Source organism: Puma concolor, chromosome A2 (assembly GCF_028749965.1).
Source record: "Puma concolor isolate L17-30 chromosome A2, mPumCon1.1.hap2, whole genome shotgun sequence".
Classification (NCBI taxonomy): Eukaryota; Metazoa; Chordata; class Mammalia; order Carnivora; family Felidae; genus Puma; species Puma concolor.
This window is the reverse complement of record NC_141668.1, coordinates 42053054-42078733: the sequence shown is the minus strand read 5'-3', so window position 1 is coordinate 42078733 and position 25680 is coordinate 42053054. Positions and strand designations below refer to the sequence as shown.

Below are 25680 nucleotides of genomic sequence, written 5' to 3'. Positions count from 1 at the left end.
GTAGCACCCCTCTCAGTATATACAGAATATAGGGAGTGGACACAGTCCACCCATTCCATGACTTGGTGCCCAATCTCTGGTTTGGGTAAAGGTACAGCTCCACTCAGACTTAATAGAGAGGTGGAGAGGCAATTACCCTGAAGGGACTTAGGGTAACATTAGAAGGAAAGAAGAAATCTTGTTTGGCCCAGCAGTAAAAATAACGATGACAACAATGACAGCTGTCCACTTGACTCCAGTTCCTTGCTTCAGATCTAGTGATCCGTCCAAGGTGACTCCTCTCTGGTGTGTTTCAGGCTACTCTTAGAGCCCTGTCTGCAAGAGCAGGTCTCCCTCTTGCTTTAGGATTTGTATTCCTGATCATAGAGAGTTGTCAGCCTTCAGTTAAGCTCTGGCCCAGAGTATGGTTTTGCAGAACTATCTTACCATCTGCTGATTTTCAGGGCATAGTGTCTTTTCAGTGTCCTGTGGAAAATGCTAGATGCTGGCTTTGCTAGTTTATGGAGGAAGCAGGACTGTGTGAAGCTGCCCACTACATCTCACCCTGGGTCTGTGTGCTCTTAGCTGACTGTTTTCTAGCTGGATAACCAGGCTACTCTGCCCTAAGGCTATGTGATAAAAGCTTTCAAACCTTCTTGGTGGGAATGGCATTTACTGCTTGGAAGTTAAGCTGAGGCTGGGTTTGGTTTAATTACAGCCTGCCACATCACATAAGCTAGCATATGTTACTTGGGAAGGAAGAAGAACATTCTGAGGGTTGATAGTATAAGGAATGATTTCTCTCTAATTAGTTGTCACTTTGAAGGGGAGGGATCATAGTAATAAACTGTGGGTGGATAGGTGATAGCAGAAAATGTAGAGGAAGGCCAACTGAATGGGTCCCCTCTCAGTCCAAGAATGCAGAAGTCTAGAATGGTAGGGCTTCCGTGATTCACTGTCAGAGAATTTATGTTCATTCTCACCCCTCGACACTTGCCTTCTTTTATTAAGTACCCAGAATCTTCATGCTCTTTCTCAGTTCTAGTTAGAACAGATGGGAGGTAGTCTAATAAACATCAGTACTCACCAAGGTGTCAAGAACTGTGTTGGTTGCCCCTCCAAGGGGATAGATATTTCATTTTTAAATGGTTGGGGAAACTTATGGCACAATGGAATCAATTTTATTTTGGTGGATTTTTAGTTAACATAGTTGTGGGGAAAATAGTGGATAATTGGGTCTTCTTCATATCCTTAAAAAACACATGTTATTGATCACTTTCCAATTCTGCCCATGTGCAAACTTAGCTGGAGGTCATACAGCTATTGTGGAGAAAATAAAATAACATTGATCAAGAAAAGAGGCCCCAGGGCACCTGGGTGGCTCAGTTGATTAAGCATCTGACTTTGGCTTAGATCATGTTCTTGTAGTTCATGAGTTCAAGCCCTGCATCCGCTCCACACTGACAGTGAAGAGCTTGCTTGGGATTCTCTCTCTCCCTCTCTCTCTGTTCCTCCTGCATTTGCTCATTCTCTCTGTCAAAATAATAAATACATAAATTAAATTAAAAAAAAAATTAAAGGTGCCCAGTTTCATCTGACTACACAGCAAGTTCTGTGCCTTTAAGGAAGAGCTAGTGGAAAAGCTGATTTAAGGGGCATTTAACAAATAAACACCCTCTCTTAGTTCTCCTTAACCCCAGAAGAGATCACATACATTTTATTATACTTCTTACACTCATACAAAGACCAAACCAGTCAATATACACTTAGAGAACCTATGCAGATAAACCATAAACTAATTGAAGGCCAATATTATACTTTCAACTCCTTTGTATTACACCCTTCACCCTCATTTATTCAATTCATTTAGGAAAAAAAAAATATCGAGCACTTACTATATGCTAGGCACTATGCTAGATTTTAGTAATTCTACATGATTTAGATGTGGTTCCTCTCCTCAAAGAGCTCAGAGCCTAGTGAGGAAGACAGCTGGGCACAAAATAGTTATACAATCATGTGTGAAGCATATTCCTAGTTGTAGGAATAAGCACTATCTTACCATTGAAGAGGAAGAATTCATTGTGTCTGGCTTTAGAGATCTGGCATTTGAGCTAGTCCTTGAAGGACAAGATGGTTCATTAGCTCAGCATCCTGAATATAGCAAGTGTTTAAAAAAATGTCACTGCTTAACAATATCAGAGATGAAGGAAACTAGAATTATTTGAAGGTTGAGTCCATGGTTATTTATCCCAGTTTTTTCTTGGATTGAGGTTGGTTATCCTAACCAGTTCACCCTCATTAATCAGACCCCTATATGGTTCATCATTTGCCCCACATAATCAATGCTTTTGAGATTATCACACAGACACTGTATAGGAGTTGACAACTTGAATGCAACATGAATGCAAACATAGCTGTTGAAATTGTCAATTCTTCCCTTATTTTCTTTGACTTCTGAGGGTTTTATATTTTTAAATTGTCAGTCTTGACACCACACTCATAACTCCAGTAATTCAACTCAAAATACATTGTGATAAATGACTGAAATTTGTTGCTGTGATGGCACTTAATCCTGCACCATTGAGAAGTCAACTCTACAGCTGTAAATTTCAGATTTTATAGTGAAATTTTGACTAAACTGGGCCTTTTTTTTTCTAGTGAGCTATCCATTAACTAGTGCAGTATTTACAAAATAAATGTTGAGAAGCCTACCACAAATTCTCTGTAGAGTCATTAGCAACTTTATACTTGACAGTAATGATTGCATTATTCTGATGCATTGAATTTCTATTTTCAGGAACACTAAAAAAGTCAACAATTTAATGCTGTTTGAAAAAAAATTGACTGGCTACTCCCATCATTTGTTTTTGTCTGCATCTAGATAATTTCATATATCTGGATGAAAAGGAACAAATTCTACCAACCATCAGGTATTTAAAAAAGATCTGAATTTGAATGTTATAAAGAAATCATGAAATGATTGGCTGAATTTGTCAATTTCCATTTAAACTTGATGCTGAGTATAAATAAGCCTTTGCTGTTCTCTGTCAACCTTTAGATTTCAGAAATAGTAAAAATGCTAATTTTCACCACAAGGGGGAAGTAGAACACTAAAATTGTTATCAAATGGAGCCTAATGAAAGGGAGTAGTATATTTGTGTTAAGAAAAACTGTACTCTGTGGCAAGAAATTAGAACTTTAAAAAATGTTGACTAGAATTCAGCAATCTTTGTAGTATCATGTTCACATTAATTTTAACCTCTTTGTAAATTTCCTACACATTTCACCTTTGAACTAAACATATGGTTTGCAAAATGGACAAAGAAAAGAAGTAACAATTGCCAGTAAGGGAAGTAATTCACATTTCATCTTGAAGGATAACATGTGAAATCTCAAGTATTTGAGAGTGATTATTAGTTTTCTTAAGATAGCTCACTGGCTTCCTGGGGAGTAAAAATTTTAGGCTGAAACGTCAGTAGAAAATGGATCAGCCAAAGTAGTTGCATGATACAGTTTAGCATTAAACAGAGCCTAAACCTATCTGAAAGTGTAAATATTTAATCTGGGTTTTTGTGGCCTTGCTTGTAGAGCCTTCTATCAAGAGGGAAAACTGGGCAAGCCTTCTGTTTCTTGTGAAGTCTGACTCAAGATTATCTTCCTTCAAGAAATTTTCCTGATCTCATTCTACTTGAAGCAGATGCCTCTTCTTTAGTGTGCCTCAGAAACCCTTGGAAAAGTTGTGAAACCAGATTGCTAGGCTCCTGCCCAAGTTTCTGATTTGGTGAGTCTGGGGAGGGTTCTGGGAATATGTACGTCTAACAAATTCCAGGTGATGCTAATGTTTGGGGTTTGGGACCACACTTTGAGAACCACTGTTTTAGTGTGTATTCCCTTAGTTTATGCTATCAAATATCATCACACCAGAGTCTAGAGAATGTTCCTTCTTTGTTTGGTATGCTGGAATTTGGTTTGCTAAATATTGTTTGAAACCAGGTGGCTGTTGACGGTGGCTCAGAAAGTTTTCTCTTAGCATTTCTACAGTTGGATTTTATTCGTTAGGATTTGACCTGAATGTTATCACACACTTTTGGGTACATTGGTTTTTCAGGACATTTTAGGTGTGTATGTTGTGGTTTTTTGAGCACACTGTCACTTGAAGTGGGTCTGGGCCTTTAGTCCCTGTGCTTGCCCTTATGGCCCTACAGAACCAGTACAGTCCTGGTCTAAAGCATGTTTGCACTCAAATCTTAATATGCAAAACCAAAAGACCAGTACAGGGGCATCTGGCTGGCTCATTCGGTGGAGCATGCAACTCTTGATCTCGGGTTGTGAGTTAGGGCCCTACACTGGGTGTAGAGATTACTTAAAAATTAAAATCTTAAAAATAAAAAAAAATTAAGAAAATAAAAAACCAGTAGACATGCTACTAAAGTACAATTACTTTAGTAAGTAATTCTTGCCAGAAATACTAGTACTGATGTGAATGAGGATTAGGAAAGGATTTGGTCTGAATCATTTAACCTATATATCTATAATCATTAGTTAAGTGGAAATTGGTTAATTGTCCATATTTTTTTACCTTTTGCCTAAGTGAAAGAAAAAATGGGCCAAACACTAGGCTGGGTGTCAGCATATGACTTCTGTTTGGGTCATGAGTTTAGTGGGTAAATTGTAGCAATGTGATCTCTGTCAGCCTTCAGGAGTGAAATGAAAATAGCCATACTTACCTAAACAGATCCATTGAAACGAACTAGCAGCAGCAACAACAAAATCTTTTGTAAACATAAAGCACTATAAATTTATGTAGTAAAGATAATTCCATACTATGGGTTTCACTGGTCAGATCTATTTCTTTACAAACCACAATTCTAGAAAGAGAAGGATTATAAACAGATACATGATCCACTGAGGACAATATAATATAATGGCAACCATTTAAAGGTACTGAAGATTAAAGCTGGCTATTTACCAGCGTGGCATAATGGGTGTAAGACTTTATTTGGCACATGTTCTAATTGCTTAACAAATCAACGCTGGCAAAACAGTTTATCTGGTAGGCCCCATAGACTCTGCCACTGATTCCCTGATTCACAATAAGCAATACATTCATCCTTCAGAGATTCTGGCATGTGATTTCTGCCAAAAAAAAAAAGCTGTGAGATTCCAATTTCTAAATTACCATTGTTTTCTCTCTGCCCTAGGTCAAAGTGCACAATACCCCACAGGGCCATGGGAAGACACTGGGTTCTTCTCTAATACTCCAACCCTAGCTTCAGGGCACTGAATAATGATTCTTTTCCCAGGGCCACTGTGAAATGGTTTGAGCTTCTCAGATGAAGACATGCTAGCCACATGTTACTACCCTCTTCTCAAGAGTTTACAAGTAGATTTTAAAATAATAGTTGTTCTAAAATGTGAGGATACCTGAAGGAATTCTGACCTGGGGAATTTGCTCTTGAATTACCCATATTTGCCAATATGACTATTTCTAGTTATCCCTGCCTGATGGTGGCTCATAATTGCAGGTGATTAAAGAGAGACAGGCCATAGTTGCTGGATGTGGCTGAGAACAGGCTTCTAAAGCAGCATCACATACCTACCTGCTGGTCCTGGCTATAGGGCTCAGCCCCTTGAACCTTTGCCCACCGTCTCCTTTTGCCCCTCTCTTGATGTCTGGCCAATTAATTCAGTTTTATGTTCATTTTGACTATTTACTCACTTCTGGCCAGTGCTACCAAGAGGTTCTGGCAAAAGCAAGGACTCAGATGTCAGATGCCTGGATTTAACTTTGATTCCACCACTGGCTTCCTGGATCTCAGTTTTGCCCTGAGACAGGGATAGAATGTATCTCAAAGGTTGTCAAGGGTTGCTGAGATACGTACAATTCCTGACAAATATTTATGCTCAGTATATGCCACCTGTTGTTATCATTATTATGTGTTTATGCTTTTAAGCTTGACCCTATGTCACTGTGGCTCCATGACCTGTGCTGCTTTTCCTGCTTAATTCTGTGGCACTGAGGTCCTGTCCCAGCTTTTCTTGAGCTGAGGACACTCCGTTCCCCTTGCTTCCTCCCATGGAGACAGGGATCCTGAGCTTAGGAGAGCTGCTATTTTTCTATTAGCACCAATACATTGTGCTTTGATCTCAGAGGAGAGCAAGCACTCTAGAGATCCATTACTAAGGGGCCAGGTGAACAGAGCAACTGAGTAAACACTATAGATCACCTCCTGAATGATTTGGATTTAGAAATCAATATTCATTATCGGTGTGGCTAAAGTGACAGAATCAGTTGGCTATTGTTCCACTCGTTACTCATTAACTGATTGATGGTATGATCTCAGAATCCCCATTTCATGAACAATTATTTCAACTCCAGCAAAGTGGACATGAAACTTCCTTTGTCTCCGGCCAAGTTTTAGGTTCAACCATTATGTGTTTTAATTTTTTATGTCCTCTTGTAGAGAAATCTCATTCAGTTATTAGGTTGAAATATTTTCCTCTGCCCCAAAGCCAAGTATTTGTGCTGTTCTGTAGGTTAGAGAGGCCAGGCTTCTGGGGCCTCCAGGAGAACCACAACAAAACTCAAATAATTTCTTTCCTGCTCATACAAAACTGGTGGATAGAAGATTTCTGTCTTTGTGAGACTTTGCAGAATGCATTTCAACACTCCATAGAATTGGCTGGTGAAAAGTGGGGTTAAATAACGAAGAAAATTGCACACTGAGAACAAAAAAGCTTAAAAAAGATTTTTGCCTATAGCATAAGGTATAGAAAAATGGCTCTATTTCCAGATGAATCAATCTTAGCCTTTCCTTAGCATTTCCTTTAACTATAAGTAAATGAGGAATCTAAATCTCCATTAACTTTGAATACCTATGCTACATCACTGTAAGCAATGATTTGTTCTTTTGTCCCATGGATGAGCTGAACACAGGGCATTACTTTAATATGAAATACACTGATTTTGTTGGATTCTATTACATTCTCATACTGCTAAAAGATCTTTTCATGTTCAAATTCCAGTGTGTTTTCAAAGTCAGGTTTTTTTCTTTCAAAAGGAAAAGGGTCCCCTGTGGAAGTTTATGAAAGCTGACACATTTTCTTGTAAGATATCCTTCTGAGACCATACGGTTTATCGGTAAGCACATATTTTTGGACCTTTTAAAATGAGTATTATTAAATTAACGTGAGATGTTTTTAGAAAAGTGAATGCCATTGACTCTGTAGGGCAGAATGCTTGTCTCCTTTGTGGTTGTTACTCTTTATAATTCCCTGCAAAAGGCATTTTCAGATAATTAAAAAAGGTATTTGGAACAAAAATACTTATCAAAAGAGGTTATATAACAAATGCACGGCAGCCAGTTGTCAAAGTTAAAAATACCCATTTATTTCCCCCCAAAGCTATTAGATCTATTACCACCTAATTGCTTGGAAAATTCATTTTCTTTTTCTGAAATCACAACCTTAATTGAGGTCTGAAAGCTCACCACGTGCCTCTTAAATCAGTAAACCTGATTTAAAATCAGGTAACTTTTTAAAAAATTCTTCTATAATTTATCTTTGTGGCCAAGAGCATATTTTTTCTTCGAGATAGTTATGGCAGCTCGTCCTAGCAGAAAAGCACTGTTTCTGATAATACATATTGAGGGCAAGAGTTCACAGCAAAGTGAACAGATATTAATGCAAGCATATTATTTAATCACACTGAAACCAAAAGATTTTTAACCATTTTTTTTGTGGTATTTTATCCTAAATATCAAGATGGGAAACACAAATCTATTCGTCATTCTGGCTGTGGAAATCTGCCCTACATGTCGTCATCAGCAAGAGTAACGTGTGTAACAGATACAACCTATTTGTTGTTATGTAAACTCTGAAGAATGTACACAACAAGAAATAATTTTCAGCTTTGGCTTATGACAGATCAAGCATAAGTGGTGATGAGAGTATCTTAATCAGTGCCTGAAATCAGAATTGTTTTTAATTACATAAAAGGGATGAGAATAAATGTGATTAAAATAAATGATCCTAGAAGCAATCATTCAGGTTAGGGTTGCTGTTTCAAGGAATTACCTTGGAAATCTATGAACGAATTTGGAAGATTCTATCAGTTTGCAGAATGTTTTTGAAACTCCTCTCTCAGAATTGCCTCAGAGTTAGTTTATGACCTACTTCTCCTTATTACTTTATTTATTTATTTGTTGGTTGGGTTTAAGAGTTTATTTGGAAAAAAGAAATAAGATTTTACTTGAACAAAAATCAATTGGAACCAGCAGCACCAAACCCAAAGTGATTAGGAGGGCTCCAGTGTCAGGAGCTCTGGGAGAGACTTTTATAGGGAAAAGGCTCAAGTAGGGAAATTATTGATTGGCTATGGTGTGGAGTCTAGTTGGCTGTTTGTAATTACTTGTTCTTGAGCTTTGATTTTGCAATGTTGAGGTACTGACGGGATTGGGTTTTGGTTTGCTTACATAGGCTGCCATGGCATTAGAGTCACATCAGTCTAATGGCCTCCCTATTGAATTAATTTGATAATGCCCACCTTTTGGTCATCTTCTCATACATGAGAGATTGACCAAAATTTTGGTATTAACACCACTCTCAATCACCAGTAGAGTTAAGTTGATCTTTTCTCATTGTGAAACTCACAGGTCGAGATGTCAGATCTGGGGAAGAATTGTTTTTGCAGTTTGTCTCTTTGTTTTCTTGTTTCTGTTTCTCCAAGTATAGTGAGATCATCCAATGTACTGCTGATGTTTATGCACATGCATTTTAGACGCATAGGAGAACATTGTGTATCAGGGAGACTACAATGATAACTATTAGGAGGATAATACCAAAAGACTGATGTGTGCTCCTTAGCCAGGGTCCCTAACAACCAAACCAGTCAGTATCAAATAAATCAATGTAATTACCTGAAGTAGGATCAACCTGTTTTAGCCAAGTGGCTTGTTTGTTAATTTCCTGTATTTACCACAATAGCATAGGTGTTGATCGAGCTACAGCAGAAGATATTTGCCACAGTACTGACTTCTTGTTCAGCCAATAGGTAATCTAAAGCAACTCTGTTCTCTAAACCCACCTTAGGAAGAAAATCTAGGGACTTGTGCAGCTACAGCCTTAACTATTCAGTGATAGTTGCTAAACTTAAGGAGCACTGTCTTCCCATGTGTGAACAGAGAGAGAGGAAAAGCAAGTAGCAGAAAGGCAGCAGCAATAAAGATTCTATGTTGGAGATAAAGATCTTGATCAGTGATCTTGGGGGAGCTGTATACTTGAAGATGCTCTCTGCTTCTGGGGAGAAACCTCCCCAATCAATTTAAAATTTAGATCTCCAGCTAGTGTGTAGCTGGAGGAGCCCTTTTTGATTGGGGGATGTGGATCCAAGGTTCAAGTATGTGAAGTTTGGCTGCTGTTTGGGTGGTGAGGAGGACCTGGTATGGTCCCTTCCAAAGTGTTCAAGGGCAGTCTTTTTTCTTACTGATTCCAAATCAGAGGGGTGGGAGAAAATTGAAAGTGTTAGCCTGGAGAGTTATAGGATATTAGGAGAAAGTAGAGGAATTACTGATCCAGTTTGGTTTATAGATACTTAATAAAAATCAAAGACAATGAATGGCACTAGAATCTGGTATCCACAAAGTTGTGTTATAATTTTTTACAGAAACATAATTTTTCCCTCTACAATCACCATCATCTGTATCAAAGGTAGTGACAGGAAGGCTAATTTGTTTATAAAATAAGTCTGTCGGCCTGATTATTTACAGGAGTACAGCAAGAACAGTGATCATGCAGATAGGCTCTTTTTAAATCTGCTTTGCTGGAACTTTTCATAAAGAATCTTAAACTAGACTTTTAAAAGCCTTTCTAGGGTTAGAAGCCAAGCCAAGAATTCACCATCAGACTCTGCCTGGAATTTCTATAGATTTGGGTGAATTCTTCTCTTCTGGAGGTTGCCTAGATAACCTGAGGTTCCTGGGCCTGCCAGGACTTGACTTGTCATAGTCACCTGGTAAGACTGTTGGGAACTTTGTAAACCAAGGTACAAGGTCAGGTTTTCCAAGGGGCTTGGGGCTTTTATTGGTTCCATAATGTCCACCTTAGTTCCTTAAAACTGTTCTGATTATATCTGATTTAATGCATATTCTCAAATATGACTTTCTTTTTTTTTATTTTTAAAAAAATTTTTTTTCAACGTTTTTTATTTATTTTTGGGACAGAGAGAGACAGAGCATGAACGGGGGAGGGGCAGAGAGAGAGGGAGACACAGAATCGGAAACAGGCTCCAGGCTCTGAGCCATCAGCCCAGAGCCTGACGCGGGGCTCAAACTCACAGACCGCGAGATCGTGACCTGGCTGAAGTCGGACGCTTAACCGACTGCGCCACCCAGGCGCCCCTCAAATATGACTTTCTAGTCAAAGCCTTAGTGCCTTAGTAAAAACCAATGTTTCCAATTATATCGTGTTACAGGGAGAGCAGATTCTCACTGAACTTATGCAAATAACTGTATTGTCATGAAAATAAGAATACTCAATAGGTTTCTGAATTCTAGATAAATCAGGGACAAAAAGGAAATGTTACAATTTTGTTTACATAGACATACTTTACTGTAGGTCATAGATAGCTTATGAGAAAAGTGAAAAAGGTTTCCTTAAATCTGCAAAAATATAACATTAAGGAACCAGTAATATTTCAAAGAAAATTTATACAAAATATAATCATCTTCATCAGTTCATTCAATATCATATTGTTGATTCTGGTTCTGCTTGAGTCCAGTTTTTTATTCTAAAAATTCTTATCTAGTTCAGTTTTGTGATCTTAAAGTTAACAGAAACCTATATCCAGAGTACTTGTCAGAGTCCTTTCCATGAATTTCTCTGAAGATGAAGCACCCTTGCAAAAGAGTAAGACAATAACTAAATGACAAAAAAGACTTTAAAAATGTTCATGGTTAATGAATGATCTGATGAGAATTCATTTGACAAGGAAATGTAGTTATTTCTGTGGCAGACAATAATTTAGGATAATAGTTGGACAATGAGAGTATCGACAAGTTTCCAGAAACTTTAGACAATTTCTGGGATACACACGTTAGTAACATATCCAGACACAGATAACCTAAGATCTAGCATCTCTTTTTATTTGACAATGCTTCCCACATAATTTACCACGCCAAACAAACCACCAAATAAACCTAATAGTTTAACATCCCTCTTTTACAAGGTGAGGCAAATCCTTTGAGACTTTTCAGAGACCCTCTGGGAAATGTCAAAGTAACTTTGAGGTAAAAAAGACTCCATTTAGAGCTTTATTTTGAGAATTTGTCAAAAGTTTGAACATTTGACTGCATAGACTCTCAGCTCATTATGAAATAGTACTTAGCTCGTTATGAATAATACTGAGCTCTTTCAATATTGAGAAAACTGGCTTTTCTTAAGGAATCAAAGACCTGATAAAGACAGCATGAAACACAGCAAATTATTTTGGTAAGACACAAATCTTCCTTTCCAGGTAGATTACCCAAAAGGTAGAAAAACACCTCTCACATTCTCTTACCAAGAGCAGACCAAGAAACCATTGTCCTTTTAACAGAGAGAAAACAAAAGTCTAATTTTGTGCCAATGTACTTTTGATATTAAAACTCATACTTTGGGGTATCAGTTAAGCATCTGGGTCTTCGTTTTGGCTCAGGTCATGATCTCAGGGTTCATGAATTGAAGCCCCGCATTGGGCTCTGTGCTGACAGTGTGGAGCCTGCTTGGGATTGTTTCTCTCTGTCTCTCTCTCTGTCCCTCCCTCCTCTCTGTCTCTCTCTTTCAAAGTAAATAAATTAATTAAAAAAAAAAAACTCATACTTTAAAAACCGAAATCCAGGGGCACCTGGGTGGCGCAGTCGGTTAAGCGTCCGACTTCAGCCAGGTCACGATCTCGCGGTCCGTGAGTTCGAGCCCCGCGTCGGGCTCTGGGCTGATGGCTCAGAGCCTGGAGCCTGTTTCCGATTCTGTGTCTCCCTCTCTCTCTGCCCCTCCCCCGTTCATGCTCTGTCTCTCTCTGTCCCAAAAATAAATAAACGTTGAAAAAAAAAAAAAAAACTTAAATCCATTCCAATTTTGTTACATTGACACATAAAATTTCTTCTCAAAGATTCCTTGTCCATGTCCCTTCTATATATATATATATATATATATATACACACACATGTATATATATATATATATATATATATATATACACATATATATGTGTGTGTATATATATATATATAGCATAATGCATAGACTTGTTGAGTCTATGCAACAGGTTATGCAACAAGTCTATGCAACAAGTCTATGCTTAGTTGGTTAAGCATCTGGCTTCAGCTCAGGTCATGATCTCGTGGTTCGTGGGTTCAAGCCCCATGTTGGGCTCTGTGCTGACACCTCGGAGCCTGGAGCCTGTTTCAGATTTGGTGTCTCCCTCTTTCTGCCCTTCCTTTCCTCACACTCTGTCTCTCTTTCAAAAATAAACAGTAAAAAATTTTTAAAAAAATGTTTAGGTGATTTAAGACCCCTTGGAACTAGGAGAGAATTGGGATGTATCTGGCATGAAAGTTCTGCTCCTTCTCATACTCCCTGTTGTTTCCTTCCAGAGTGACAACATCATTTTGCAATGCTTAGCTCTGTTGTGTTTGTGAAAATTCACATTACTTTTTAATTATGTTACATGCATACATCTCTATGTGAGCTTGGACCAGTGTATAAGAGATATTTTTAATATTGTTTGTGATTATGCAGCTTGTAGAGATGAGGAAGGTGAAGAAATGCCATTTGTTTATGCATAGCAAGCACTATGATGGAAAGCCAAATAACATTGGGCACTGTCGACAGTAATAATATTTTACTTCCTAGTGTTGCAAACATTTGCTTCATTAAACAAGATCAAACAAATGAGCCAATGTGAAGTAAGCCTATTTCTAACCAGCAGGACTGAAGAGTAAATAAACCAATGAGAAGTGAGTTTGTGATTTTAATATAGGCACCTTGGGAAGATGGAACAGAGATGATTCAGGCCTCTACTTTGGATAAGTTTGAAGACAAAAGAATCCATAAGCACATTGAGTCCTGGTCTCAGGATGAGCAATTTAGTGGGGGATGCATCTTGCTCAAATGACTTGACTTTTGGGAAAGTAACAGAAATTACAGATATTTAACCATCTACTTATGGTCCAAAAGAACCATCTTTCCATGTTTCACCAACTACATCAAGCCAAAAAGGCTAACGTGTATATACTGCTTACTGTGTGCCAAGTGAGGTGACCCAACTCATCCTGGTTTGCTTGAAACTTTCTCAGGTTTCAAACTGAAAGTTCTGCACCCTGAGAGCCCTCTCAGTCCTGGGCAAACTAGGACAATTGGTCATCGATGTCAGGTTCTCTTTTAAACACTTCATATTTAGTAATAGTTTTATATGTACTATTGTCATTTATTATTTAGTATCCTTATTTTACAGAGGAGGAAATGCTTGCATAGAGAGGCTAAGAAACTTGCCTGGGGTCCTACGACCAGTAGTAAGAGACAGACAGGATTTGAAATCGGGCAGTATGGTTCAGTGTCAGGCTGCCTCCAAGTGGACTGCCTCTAAGAGTGTCCTGCTTTGTAACAGAGGAAGAGAAATTGTTGGGGATCAAATAATGGCTAAAAACCCAGTACTGTTCTCGTGGTGCATATGTTGGGTATATAGGCAAGAAAACAGGCAAGCACTGGGTCTGTAAAAGAAGAGAAGTTCCTGTCAGAAAGTAAGTAGAGGGAGCTCTTTCAGCATGTTGGAAGGTTAATTAACCCGACCTGTGTGGTCAGGGAAGGCATGAAATACTATATAGGAACCCAGTCTCCTGCTTGACATTGTGGTTGCTCAATAAGCCTTCAATAATGGCAGCTATAGGAGAATGGACACCAGTGACAGTGGCTGCAGAAAAGTGGAAACTGTTGCAAGGGAGGAATATGAACCACTCAGGACTTCCAGGGCAGCCGAGGACAGCATGGGGAGTTTTGGGGTAGAATCAGTTACACTGTGATGGTCTCCAAGGCCATGGTAGCGTTTCTCTGCAGGTCTGTGTGGCCCATAGAAACCTGGGTTAAATGAATACATAGCTGGGGTTAAGTGATTACTGGGGATTTCTTGGCAAGGAGATTCTTAGACATATCCGTGATGGGCTGCCAATATATTAACAACAACAACAACCCTACAAAACAACAGACAAACCAATTTGAAATCGTTTTTTTCTGGAGGCCAGGAACTGTCCTGTGCTGTGCTCTGTTGCATAGGGATTAGCCAGTTTCAGAGCTTTCCCTGATCTGAAAAACCGTCAGCATTGTAATCTGCTGCTGTTTGTGTGTAATGCCTTCAGTTGGACAATCATGCACAGCCCTGGGGCACATTACATTCTTCCGGGAAGGTCTAAGAAATAACCACATCCAGGCCTTATCCAGACCTTTGTTGTTTTTCAGACATTCCCCAGGTGATTCAAATGTGAAGCCCAGGGTTTGACCCCAACCAGGTCATTAACTTAATGAGGGACTATGACCTGAAATTGCTGGATTGTCCTCTTTTCTGTCTGTTGTAAGCAGGAGCTCAGGACACAGAGGGCATTATGGGGCGTTATGATGAGGAACAGTTGATGTGACTTAATGGAAAGCAGCAGATCATTGTACCACACGTGTTAGTGGTATTACCTAACCCAGAACAAATATTCAGTGAGGTCTGATACCGTCTTTCTGGGAGAGTCACTCAGTGCTTTATGTGCTAATTAAATGCGGGTAGAATTTAGCATGTTACAAATGTGCACATCATCAAGAGGATATAGTCTCCTTCAGAAAGGAAGGGATCATATCTTGGTAGACATATTAAAGGAAGTTCTCCACCTCCCAAAAGGGTAGTACTGATCTACAAGCACTGTGGACACAGCTCACTTTGCAAGGTGACATCTTCTCTCTCATCTTTCCTTTGGCTTCACTTGTAATGGACCTCAACTCTCTTTCTATTGGATCCATTGTGGTTATCTGTTATATACCACCTTCATCCAACTGACATGCATACACTTGTCCAGGCTGTAGAATTTTATTTCTGCTTCTGCCCTCATTGTGCTAATTAATGCCCTCTAATGTTTGGACCTTCTGATCCTGAATCCCGGTGGCTACATGGAGCCAGTGCTTGCTGAGCCTGGGAAGGTCTGGACAGGCTCTTCTCTTTGTTGCTTTGCCCACTTGGAATGTTTCTGCGTTTCAGCTCAACCCACCAGATCATGCCCACCAGGCTCAGTGTAGGCTGAATGAAGGTAAGATCCCCTGTTTTGTGTAGCTTTTGTTGGCCTCCTTGCCCTTTGATACCTGTAAGCTGATTGAGAGCTGCCTTATTCCAGGAAGAACCATTATGCCTGACTTCCTACCTCTCCCCTTCTCTGAGGGTTTAAATAGATCACAGGCAGAAGTTAATTGGAGATAAAAGTTTACAGTTAAGCAGGCAGGTTGTAGCACAATATCCATGTAATCTAAAGTAACTGAGGTTCTCTCAGGGTCATTGAAATGTACAAAGGTATTCTTCCAATGTATTTTTTAAAACCTAGATAAATTGTGTGTCATATAAAATGCATTGTTAAAGTTTCCAATTGAGTCATTGGATTAAACGAACCTTTCAACACCTTTCAGAGGAAAAGAGATGGTATTTGGTGTGATGAAATAGTCAATGCTTGGCTTCATACTTACATGGTGCAGCGATCTTCAGGGAAGACTTTACTTAAAATGAAAAATAAAAAGAAATAAGCCAATGAACTCCTAACTCTGTATCAGATATATATATATATTTTTTTTTTTTTTTTTAATGACAACTTCTGGGATATTCCTGGGAAGGAAAATGGTATCTAAAACTCCTGCCTTCCTTTCATCCACTATTAAAATGATTTCTAATCCTTCTCCCCTGACCCAACATCCAGTACTACCTACTAAATGATTAATTACTCAAATGCTAAAAGCTGTCTGGATTTCTCTCTTCTCTTCCAAAGCAAGTGTTACATTCTGCTAATGTCACAATTAGCAGGAAGCTGGAAGCCAGTCTCTGACTGGTGAACTAATACAGAGGAGTAAGAACAGATGTGATTAGCGTATTAGAAAGGGTTTAATTTTCTTTTCTTTTTAATTTTCTTTATTCAGAACCTATGTTTTAGAGAAATATTTGAAAGATTCTATCAGTTTGGAATCCATTTACATAGTTTCATATTTGTAGAAGAGTTTAGGGTCACTCTTAGAGATGCTTAATGTCCTTTGAATAACACTGTGCTGTTACCTTTATGGAGAATGACTACCGAGAGAAATTCCCTGATCTTACTTTGCCTGCATTCCAAAGTCCACTTGTCTCAAGCCCTTGTTTCCCTTGTCTCACTGTTAGACTCTTTCTGTGTCTTGACCTTCTCACTGATTTAAAGGTTATATTTTGCTCAAGTATTCTTGTCTGGTTGTTCCTCATTTGTGTATCTATACCATGATTATTTTTCTTAAAATTTAAAATAACTGTGGATAGGGGCCTTGCTCCTGCTAACATGGTGCTCTTGCTTATTCTTCATTCATATATCCATATCATGATTATTTTTCTTAAAGCTTAAAGTATCTGAGGGTAGGGGTCTTATTACTGTAAAATGATGATCCTGTAAAATGGAGGGTGATGATGATAAGCTAAAATAAGTAACCAAATTTGTGTATGTTAAAATGATTATATAAAACATTGAATCTTTGGATAAAATTTATATTTTAATTTATCAGAGCTTCGTGAAAATAATACCATAGGCACTGGTAACATTAAAATGTATAAAAATCTAACTCTTAGAATTCACATTTTTATTGAGCACCTACTGACTTTAGCTCTCCTGGGCTGTCTTTTTGTTCCAGTCCTACTTGGATGGGGTCCCAGATTGTCTTGCAGGCCCTAGAGGGGAGGAGGGAAGAGTAAATGAGGTGAGATTCTAGCATGCCAAGAGTTTCTGTGGCAGAGTGGAGGTGACCTTGTAGCTGAGAGCCATGGATAAACCACCTGGGCCAGGACCACCTGCTTTAGTGATAGAAGATGGGTTTAAATCAGATCATGAGGGCTTAAGGAAACAGAGAGAGGTCAGATCATGAATCCTGTCAACTGCCAAATTTAACAACTGCCAAATTTAACAACAGAACACTGAGGGACAGTTTCAGTTTATGATTGCCAGTCCAGAGAAAAGCCTAAGGATGGAGAATGTAAATCCCAGATGACCCCCTACCATCAGAAGGACACAGGAAACACACCTCATATGCCCAGATGCCCTCTTGCAGAATAGAAGGAAGAATCAGGACCTCTGAAAGACTGGGCATTTATCCAGAAAAGACTGGGTTCTCCAGAAAAAAGTAGATTAATTTACAAGATAGGAATAAACTCAGTTTTTATCACTACTCACCAGGTGGGTGCTAATGAGAAAGATTAGATCGGTTACAGACAAAATAAAGAAGCTGAATTTTCTCTGCACATTTGTGTGAAGTGAGTGATATTTTGGTACCCTTTTCTGTGTGTGTGTGTGTGTGTGAGAGAGAGAGAGAGAGAGAGAGAGACAGAGACAGAGAGACAGAGAGAGGTAGGGCAGTCACTGGGCAAAGGAAGAGGAAATAGTGCTATAGAAGGAAAAATTTGCAATTGGTGTTTGGGTAGTTCTGGCAAGCAGTCACCAGCGCTCCCCACCAACTTTCTCCCATTGCACATGAGCACTGCCATCTGTTAGAATAGAATGAAAGAAGGGCAACTAGAAATAAAAGCAAGACACACAGGGAGTGTTATTAACATGATTTGGGGAATCATGAAAAACTTTATTGAAGAAGTAGTCTTTGAGATGTATCCCAAAAGATAAAGTAGAATTTCAAAAGGAGACTATTCAAGAGCTCAGAAGCAAGGGAAGTGAAAAACATTCTTGGGAATAAATGAAATGTCTAGTTTGTCCAAAGTGTAGAGAACATGGAGGGAGGGAGTGGAAATATGTAGCTAGAAGAGGTGGTGCGGGGTCCAGCTGGGAGGTGGGATGAGGAGTTTGCACTTTATTCTATAGGACTTTGGGATCTGCAAGAGGATTTAGCTCACCTCACTCTCTGGCTGAAGCTCCTTATTCACTCCTCTTAGACAACAACCTCATATCCTAGAATGGGTTGAATGACATGTCTTGTGAGGAGCATGGAATAAAAGAGGTTCTGAGTCAGGTAAGTTTGGAAAATGTCCTACATCAGATTCTCCTTTTGGAGATTTATAATACACATTTGCATGTTAAAAGTGCTAAGAAATCCTATGGTAAAGAGATCTGTTTGTCACTGTTTACGTTTTTAGACCCAGCATGTTCTGGATCCATTAGATTATGGCATACTTGTTTTTTTGTTTGTTTGTTTTGTTTTTTAACACTAATTCTTATTAACATCCCTTAAAAGGAGTGCTTTGCCTCTTTGACTTACATTGCTCCAGTTCCTCCCATGAAAATTGTGAGTTCTTTATGATCCGGTCTCTGTTCAATGAACTTCTTTTCTTTGAGTATTTTCTTTCTTTTTTTAAAAAATGTTTATGCATTTATTTTGAGAGAGAGAGAGCGTGCCCGCGCGTGCGTGCGAGTGTGAGAGGGGGAGGGGCAGAGAAAGAGGGAGAGAATCCCAAGCAGGCTCCATGCTATCAGCATGGAGCTGGAGGGGGGGCTCGATCTCATCAACCATGAGATCATGACCTAAGCTGAAATCAAGAGTCCGATACTTAACCGACTGAGCCACCTAGGCACCCCTTCCTTAAGTATTTTCTAAGCTGCAGTATTTCTCAAGATTCACCTGTTGCTTCTTCTTTAGAAACTTTTTTGTTTGCTGACCAAAGAAGAATTGTTTTTTTTCTTTGGGGGAGGGGGGAGGGGTCTCCACTGTACATTTTATGGTATATTTTCTATGATTATTGGTTTTCTCCACTGTTCTTTGGGTCCCTTGAGGGAAGAATACATACCTTGTTAATTTCTATATTTCCATCATTTAAGACAGTGTCTGACACATAGTTTGGATTCAGTGTAATAAAGTTTACATCAAATGTGTGTTTTCTTTTTAAGATTTTATTTTTAAGTAATCTCTACACCCAACATGGCCTCAATCCCACAACCCTGAGATCAGGAGTCACATGCACTACTGACCGAGCCAGCCAGATGCCCCTATGTCAAGTGTTTTAAAAAGAAAGCTTGATACAACCAATATGCTTTGTGAAATTTTTAACCCTAACAACTTATTTACTGGAGATGCTTTCTTTTTCTGAGGCCTGGTCTTGTGGCCTGCCATTTCTTGCTTTTTTTTCCCCCTATGTGCCTTAGGCTCTCAGAGTAGTCACAGTGAGCTCTATACTTTTTGGCATGAAGGATAGCTTCTAATTTAGGCCCAACCTTATAGGATTTATTTTGGGCAGAGTATGGAAATTATGAAATCTTAGTATCTGCCTGGAGCTATTCTACATGCTTTACATATATTATTTCATCTAACTGTCATAACACTGAAGGTATATATTTAGGTTCTCCATTTTACAGATAAAAAACTGAGGCTCAGAGAGGATAAATGTCACCCAACCACAGCAAGTGTCAGGATTTTTTTTTTTAATGTTTGCTTATTTATTTATTTTGAGACAGAGAGAGAGAGAGAGAGAGCAGGGAAGGGGCAGAGAGATGGGGAGAGAGAGAGAATCCCAAGCAGGTTCCATGCCATCAGTACAGAACCCGACATGGGGCTTGAACCCATGAACTGTGAGATCATGACCTGAGCCAAAATCAAGAGTCGGATATTCAACTGACTGAGCCACCCAGGCTCCCAAGTATCAGGATTTAAAACCAGGTCTCTTTGCCTCCAAAGTGTATATCTTAACTCCTTCTGGTTGGATGCATTAATTTTTCTTTTTTAAAGTAGACTTTACTTTTTAGAGTAGTTTTAGGTTCACAGCAAAATTGAATAGAAAGTAGCATATATCCTCTGCCCTCCACAAGCACATCATCCCCTACCGTTAACATTCCACACTAGAGGGGTACCTTTGTTGCCATCAGTGAAACTTCCTACATTGGAACATCATTATCACACAAAGTCCATAGTTTACATTAGGGTTCACTCTTGCTTGTGTACATTCTATGGGTTTTGACAAATGTATAATGATATGCTACATGTGTTACTTTTGCACCATTTCACACGTTTCTGCAAGCACGGTTCTTTTGAGGACTGATGAAATTCCTGTGGGTCCAGAATCCAGTTTCAAGAAACTTGATGCTCTCAGTTTACTTAGGAATGATGAGCTTCTGGAGATTGACCTTAGGTGAACAAGTCTCGTGGATTTATTTCTAAACAAGTGCTAACTTAATGTTCAGTGGGGATTTTCCTTTCTTGTCACTAGAAAACCCTTATCTAAGGCAGCCCTTCCTGTTACCAGACTTCCCAGGGATCCAAGTTGCTGACAAAAAGACAAACATGAACATATGAGATGATGGTAAAATGAATGGAGTAGTTCTGAAGGCTATTTCTTGGGGATTGTGGAAGACACTAGAGAATTACTCCTGCTCTATTAACCACTGGATGTGTATTTCTAATGACTTGTCTTCCACATCTCTCTGAATAAACCTCAAAAAATTATTCATCTTCAACTCTACATTTTCTAAACTTCGTGCCGAATGCTACATCATGTTTGCATGTATCGTGAGCATGTGGTCATCCAGGTTATCCAAAGTCAAAGCCCAGGCTATAGTGACTTATATTTGGACTTGAGACCTAAGGAGATTTAGGGACACCCTGATCTTTTTCCAAGTCTCTCAATGGTCATTCCTGCAGAAGCCTAATCACATTCATTCCACATGAATTAATATAAATTTCAGTTGCAGAGGATGACTTTTCTAATTTTGTTCCCATTTTTTATGGCTGACTTTTACTTACGCCTTGGAGTTTGTTATGCATTGATTATTCAAAAAAAGTCAGGGGGACCAAAAATATCATCTTGTCTTTCCTATAGCAGGGTTCATCTGAGCCTGGGAAGATGGTGATAACATGGCATATATGTGTGGCAGCTAGTATGTGTTTAAGGTTTATTTATGTTTATTTAGAGTCTGGAATGAATGTCGCAGATATATTAAAGTAATACCAAAAAAATCACTTGGCAAAGTGCAAATCTTAGAATAATTAAAATAGTAAAAAATAAAAATAAAAACATCAATCCCATAATTTTCCTCAAAATCTGCCTTGCACCAGTTTCACACTGGCTCCCACCTTAGGCTGCTTGTGACATTTTGAGAAAGTAAATTCCACCCTGTATCAACCTCTTTTGTGTACTTTAGGTTACTAGGACAGATTTATTCTCTTGGGTTCCTAAAACCAAGGTCTGCCAAATTAAGTGTCACTTTCCATTGAGTATGGGATGTGAGCCACTACCTTCAAAGGGACATGGTGAGAACTCATTTTCCCAGGCTTCCAGGTGATAAGGCTTTTTGTCAGTTTTAAATTAGCACACACAAGGTCTGAACATATAAAAGAATGTTAAGTTTGTCACCAATGACTGGATTTGGTTCCAAAAATTAGTGGTTTTCTCTCAGGCTATTCTTTAATTATACAAAGCAATTGAAACTTCTATTTTAATGTTTGTTTATTTTTGAGAGAGAGAGAGAGAGAGAACGGGTGGGGGCAGAGAGAGAGAGAGAGAGATAGGGACAGAGGATCTGAAGCAGGCTCTGAGCTGGCAGCAGCAAGCACAATGCAGGGCCTGAACTTAGGAACAGAACCGTGAGATCATGCCTTGAGTTGAAGTCAGATGCTCAACTGACTGAACCACCCAGGCGCCTTAGCAATCAAGACTTTTTATTTTTTTTTTTTTATTTATTTTTTTTTTTATAGGAGAAATGCAGATTTCTGGACCCTATTCCAGATCAAACCTACATTTTCCAACGTTTATTTATTTTGGGGACAGAGAGAGACAGAGCATGAACGGGGGAGGGGCAGAGAGAGAGGGAGACACAGAATCGGAAACAGGCTCCAGGCTCCGAGCCATCGGCCCAGAGCCCGACGCGGGGCTCGAACTCACGGACCGCGAGATCGTGACCTGGCTGAAGTCGGACGCTTAACCGACTGCGCCACCCAGGTGCCCCAATCAAGACTTTTTAAAAACACACATCAAAAGTCACCTTTACCTCCTGGTTAAACTTCCATTTAATACTGTAAAACCTGTGCTGGACTGATGTCCCAAGATTGTGAATCTTCTTGACGGCCCTTCCTTTTAAAAAATACATTGCTATTTAATGGAGAAAAAAATTCCAAGGTGGGTGTTTATTTTCTAGTGGAACACAGTCATACCAGTTAGAAAATTGGTCTCTTCTACTTTGTAAGCACAAGAGTATAGGTTTCCTTAGATTTGTCCCTTTTGAAATTAGTGGCAAAATTGATGTCCCCCTTTCTTAATCACTAAACCAGACTGGTATAGAAAAAAAGGTCTCATCATTGTATGCCTCTTCTCTTTTCCTTAAGATGCAGCATCAAATTAAAACTGTAAAAATGACAGTCAAGAAAATAATTACAGCCTGCTCATTGTTCTTGCCAGAGGAGGGATTGTAAGTAAACAAAGGAGAGCCCAGTTCTTCAAGCTATAATAAGGTTTCCCTTGTGTGTTTTTCCCTCTGTGCAGACATTAGTTGAGGTAAATCCCATTTCACTTAATAACGGCCTGGATTAAGGAAGTTTTTTGAAGAGACTAATTTACATAAAGTAAGCTGATTTGAATGATTGGTGCTAGTTTGGATATTGAAAACAACACACACCTGCAATTTGATAAAAGATTTTGGCTTGATTGGCATGCCTCAGGTGTTTCTTCCTCTGTGAATGAGGTTAAACTTTACGTACTATATTTATGTATCAGTAGAGAGGGCTGAAGAGAAATTTCCATACAAATAAATTCTTTGGCAACTAGTTATGTGGGACTTTGCCTAAAAGTCTGTACTTTCTTAAATTACAGAAATGTGAAACCAAAGATAGGAGGAAAAACTAATTCTTTTGAAAATAAAGATTTAATGTTTATCTTTATAAAATCCTATACGATGGCTAACAGTATTTAGTTTCATAAAAAATGGATTAATATTAAGAATTTCTGTATATTTGGAAGTTAAATGCTTTTTGTGATATTCAAACAAAATTTTGTGAAAACCGTTTTGTTCAATTTTGTGAAAGAGCCAAGATGTAATAATAATGTGTAGTTATGTCTCGAGTTTCATAGCGTTTAGGCAGAGGTTCTCGAACTCTCTCTGTAAATAGCAAGTACCCTTAGCGTCTGGTAATTTTTTCACTGTGTCCCTAGGCCAAAAAAATAACTAATATACCTATTTAGTAAGTATTTAGGCCCAAGTAACTTAATGGGTGTTTATGCCCTAACATCAAAGAAGCCATTTGGAAAAATAATACACTTAGAGTAAAAAGAAAAATAATATTTTATTCTTAAATACCAACAATTTTTTACTCATAGTATTGTATGACTGTTGGGCCCTGCATGCATTCTGAAACTGTAAATTCAGATAGAACTACCACTCTCATTTCTTTTTTTTTTTTTTTAATGTTTATTCATTTTTTGACGGAGACAGAGCATGGGTGGGGGAAGGGCAGAGAGAGAGGGAGACACAGAATCTGAAGCAGGCTCCAGGCTCTGAACTGACAGCACAGCGCCCGATGCAGGGCTTGAACCCACGTACCGTGAGATCATGACCTGAGCTGAAGTTGGACGCTCAACTGACTGAGCCAACCAGGCACCCCATACCACTCTTATTTCTTATTTCACATTAATTTTTGTTTCAATTTGCTTTTCATCACAGAAACATCTGAAAATGTTTCACAAAGATATGATACCATCACGGTAAATCCATATAGGAGATCCTAAAGCTAATACAGTTTTATATGTCAATTATATCTTAATAAAACTGGGAAAAAAGACATTAACATCATCAAAAGGAATGTGAGTAGATATAAGGTTGAAACTGGATTGTTTTGGAGCTGCAGTTTGTATGGAATCTGACAGTTGCCCCTGTGTTTCCTCTGACAATTAAAATATGCTGTTGTCACCCTTAGGAATTTGCTTGGTCTCCCCTGGGTGGCTCTGTAGTTTGAGAAGGGCAGTGTTTAGGACAAGGTATTTTAGAAACTTTTTAAATACATCTTAAAATGGCTTAACTATCCAAAGCTAAATTTCTAGCAGTGTTCTCAGTTCTGGCACTGATGTTAGTCATTGACTGCTAAAGAACGTATTGGCTATATTCATATACTCAATTACCGTCTTTCTGTCATAATTACATCAATCTATTTCAGAAATAATGGCAATGTTTTGCAATTTAAATATTTTCAGAAAGATTGACTTATTTAACTTTCCAGAAGAGCAGCATATAAGCAGCCCTCAAATGAATCAGAGACCAGGATGGACCCAGTTTTAGAATGGAATAAATGGCCAGATGAAGGAGTGATACCTGAAAGCCCCATTTCCTAAAGTATTACCTGACTCACTGCCATGGCACTCCTGTTTTATGCTTTGTTTGGAATTCTTGTGCTTGGAATTACACCTTTGTGAATACAAGAAACAGAGTGCATGGGGCTCAGGAGATTAGTGCTAATGTAACCATCTCATCTTGGAGACTACAGTGGATCTGGCCTTCTGCCTGGTGTGTTTCACGTGCTTGAATATCAGATTACCTGTCTACTATGTAGAGAAGACTAGAGTTGTGAGGATTGGATGAAGAACAGATAAGTAAAATTCAGAGTGCAGACTAGTCTTGGAGAAGGCAGGATTGGATCAAACATGAAATAGGCATGAAGCAACTTAAAGGCAAGAGTAAGATCAGGGGAAGATTGAAGAGATAAAGAAGGACTGGGATCTGTAGATGAAATATGCCCATTTTGAATGGGGGAGATGGACTTCTAGGGATCAGCTACTTCCAGTTGCTTACTAAACAATCCCATTGGGTAGTCTTTAAATTCTACACTAATAACTAATAGTGTGCTAGACATCCTCATATATAAATCTTTGTGTACCTCTCTGGGAATTTCCTTAGGACAAATTTCTAGATGGAGAATTGCTAGATCATAGAATATAAGTGTGCTAAGACTTTTGATACACTTTGTCAAAATTTTCCTTAGAAAGGTAATAACCATTCAAAGTCCACCATTAGTGTATAAATCCTGGTGTCTTTGGGCAGGGCCACCCAAGACAGTTATATCTGTACATAGCAATGATAAGAGGGATCATGCCACCCCTTAAAAGGTCAGAAATTAATTCACTGAGAAATACTAGATTTACACTAAAAAAACAAACAGTAAGTAAGGTTTAATAATAATTTATAGATACTTCTGAGCATCTGTGAATACAGTGAGATTCTGGCTACAAGTTGTAGTTCCTCCCAAAAGATGGGAATACCAAGCCAGAGTGGCTGAAGGAGTGGTCTCTCTTTGGTTGGGTTGGGATACTTCTATCTTGCTTAACAGAAGTGTCAAAACTGACCTCATTATTTTACTCAAAAGTCTGCTCTTCTTTCTGTTTTCCCAGCTGTGTGAGTAGAACTACTATCCTCACATTTGGCCAACTCACACCTGGGAATTATACAAAAATATTACTTTAAGTCTGCACACAGACCCAGCAGCCAATTTTTACCAATTCCTATC

The 25680-nt window shown here is 38.7% G+C and overlaps 1 long non-coding RNA gene across 1 annotated transcript in view; it reads left to right on the top strand.

The window, feature by feature from the left end:
* LOC147583121 (uncharacterized) overlaps nt 1-25680 on the top strand; it is a 165079-nt gene that overhangs the window by 911 nt on the left and 138488 nt on the right. The window contains exons 3-4 of the long non-coding RNA XR_015245547.1: nt 2777-2909; nt 3568-3760. This is a non-coding gene — a long non-coding RNA (uncharacterized LOC147583121). The remainder of the gene's footprint in view (nt 1-2776; nt 2910-3567; nt 3761-25680) is intronic.